This window comes from Chenopodium album, chromosome 14, assembly GCF_948465745.1.
Source record: "Chenopodium album chromosome 14, dcCheAlbu1.1, whole genome shotgun sequence".
Taxonomy (NCBI): Eukaryota; Viridiplantae; Streptophyta; class Magnoliopsida; order Caryophyllales; family Amaranthaceae; genus Chenopodium; species Chenopodium album.
The window spans coordinates 26,705,459-26,708,589 of NC_137847.1; the positions used below are offsets into that span (position 1 = coordinate 26,705,459).

Sequence of the window (3,131 nt, forward strand, 5' to 3'; positions counted from 1 at the left end):
TCTTTGATTTCTTCTTCCTTGGATCTTTGAGATCCTCATGTTCACCACTTGAAAAACTATTCTCGTCATCCTTCAAAGAAAGTTCAAACTAAGAAGGAATTTCAAACTCATTCTCAAGCTTCAAGGGATCCTTGTCTTCTTCACTAACAACCTTGCTTTCAATACTTTTAGGAACATCATCACAAGCTACACGCATATCGTTAGTAGAAGACACAAACATGGAATCATTAGCATTCGAAGGCAATGAGATTATGGACATAATTCCTTGCACATAGGATAGAGACTCATGCATCGACTTGAGCTTAAAACCTGCCTTATTATTACCAACACACAAAGTAATCATGCCACCTTTCACATCTATCAAGGCACCCGAAGTTTCTAAGAATGAACTCCCTAGAATGATAGGAATGTTATCATCTTCCGCAATCTCTAGCACAATGAAATCAACGGGAATAGTGAACTCTCCTATCTTGAGGGGCACATCCTCAATTCTACCCATTGGGAACTTAATAGAACGGTCGGCCACTTGAAGGGTCATGTTGGTTGGAAGGAGCTCACCTAACTTAAGTTTCTTGAAAACAGAGTAAGGCATGTTGCTAACACTAGCACCAAGATCACAAAGGGCATTTTGAAACAATTTCCCATTAATATTGCAAGGAATGGAGAAATTTTCGGGGTCTTTCATCTTTTGGGGTAAGTCATTATGGATAAAGGCACTACAACACTCCCCCAAACTCACCAGTTCAACCACATTGCAATCTCTCTTACCACTCAAGATTTCCTTAAGAAATTTAGAATAGTTAGGCATTTTCCCCAAAACATCGGTGAAAGGAATAGAAAGATGAATTTTCCTAAGCATCTCAATAAATTTCCCGAATTTTTCATCCAATTTGTACCTATTGAACTTTTGGGGGTATGGAAGTTTCGGTTTGAAATCCTCATCTTGCTTCCTCTCTTTCTCTTTTGTCTCCTCATTAGAACTCTCACTCATCTTGCTAGACTCAACACTCTTCTTTTTCTCTTGAACTTCCTCTTTGTTCACACTCCTTGACACCTTGTTCTCATTTTCCTCACTTGAGTCACTCCTCTTCTCATCCTCCTCACTCATCCTAGAAACTATCTCTTCAAGCACTCTCCCACTCCTTGTGGTAATAGAATAAACGGGTTTCTTAGGATCAACTCCTTGAGAAGGTAATAAAGAAGGGCTAGCACATTCTTTCAAGGTATTGGCTAGTTTAGTGATTTGGGTCTCAAGCATCTTGTTGTGTGTCATCATCTCATTAAATTTCTTGTCACTCACCACCATGTAAGTGTTTAAAATTTTTGTTTGATTTTCAATGATCTCCTCTAAGTTAGTTCTAGAAGATGGGGTTTGAGCATAGGAATTATCACCATTGTCTTGAGGTCTTAGAGCAAATCCGAGTGGAGGTCCCCTTTGATTGTTGTTTTGAAAATTGCCCCTATTTTGATTGTTCCAATTACCTTGGCCTTGATTGTTGCCATAATTTTGGTGTTGGCCACCAAAGCCATGAGATTGGCCTTGATTTCCATACCATTGACCTTGGTTTTGATTACTATAACCTTGATTGTTATAGTTACCTCGGAAACCTTAATTTCCTTGGTTCCTATAACCACCATTGTTGTAGTTATCAAAACTCCCTTGTTGGTGAGCATTCATAGTCCCAAAATTCCTTGGACCTTCAAATCTTTGTCCATTGTTATTGTTGGAAACAAAATTCACTTGCTCACAATCATTGTTTTCAACATCATCACAATTCTCAAAAGCATGTGGACAACTAGAAGAGTCATGGTCATATGACCCACAAACATCACAAAAGACACATCCACTTGGCATATTACTTGAAGTTGAGGGAGGAGTAGAGTTAGAAGATGTATCTCTCCCCTTAATGTGGGAGGGAAGACTCGGTGCAATTGAAGAGGCACTCTCTAGCTTAGCCTTGATTAATGTCATCTCCTTCCCCAAGTTTGAGATTTGGGAAGACAAATTATGATTGCATTGAGATGATCAACCGAGTAGACCGTTGAGCTACTTTTGCTTGTAGACTCTCACTCTCCCTCTTGCCAATCCATGTAGTGACGAACTACATCCTCTATGATATCAACAACTTCTTCCTCGGTCTTGTTCATAATCGGGCCTCCAGCTTCGGCATCAAGACATGACTTCCCTTGGGGACTCAATCCTCCATAGAAGATTTGTATGATTTGGTATGTCGGGGTTCCATGGTGAGGACATTCTCGTTGATATTCCCTGTATCTTTCCCAAGCCTCATACAAACTCTCACTAGGCTTTTGCTTGAAACTTTTGATTAGAGTTCTTGCCTCGGCAGTCTTCTTTTGAGGGTAAAGGCGAGAAAGAAAATCTTTAGTGACCTCATCCCTAGTTCTCAAGGAATTAGGCTTCACTTCCTTATCTAGCCACTCCAAAGCTCTTCCGATTAGAGAGAACGGGAATAGCTTGAGCCTTATAAATTCTTGAGAAACGCCATTGACTTTGATTGTGTTGCAATTTTCTCAAACTCTTTGAGATGATTTAGTGGGCTTTCGTGCTTGGCACCACTAAATTGCCTTCGTTCAATCATTGTTATCATCGCCGGCCTTATTTCAAAGTCATTAGCCGGTGTTGTTGGCAGAGCAATACCACTCTCAAATCTATAGGCACCGGGAGTTCCCAACTCCTTCAAAGCAACCCTTGGTACTTCACCCATGCTTCGTTGTTCTTCTTCTTGAAATTCTTCTTCACTTGAAGAGCTAGAACTCAAAGATTGTCTAACAACTCTTATCCTTGCGATTGTTCTCTCAATCTCCGGATCAAAAGGTACTAAAGTCCTTCCTCTTGTCCTATGCATATAATCTCAAAGAAACAATTAGTAGCATGGCTACAAGTGTAGCCTAAAAGAGAGAAATCTTTTTATATTTTTGAAATGAAATGAAATAGACTCAACAACAATAGAAAACAACTACGCCATTCCCCGGCAACGGCGCCATTTTGACCGAGAAGTGGATTCTAGGTCGTTGAAACTAAAATTCCTTCAATCAAACTAAATTATAACCAAACCTACACCTAGTAATAGGGCAAGTTTGGGTCGAACCACTAGGAATGGGGGGAAGTT

At 40.0% G+C, this 3,131-nt stretch overlaps 1 pseudogene; it reads left to right on the plus strand.

Annotated features, from left to right (window-relative positions):
* The first annotated feature begins 2,236 nt into the window (after positions 1-2,236).
* Positions 2,237-2,336, plus strand: LOC145580499 (small nucleolar RNA R71; annotated as a pseudogene).
* Positions 2,337-3,131: the final 795 nt, after the last annotated feature.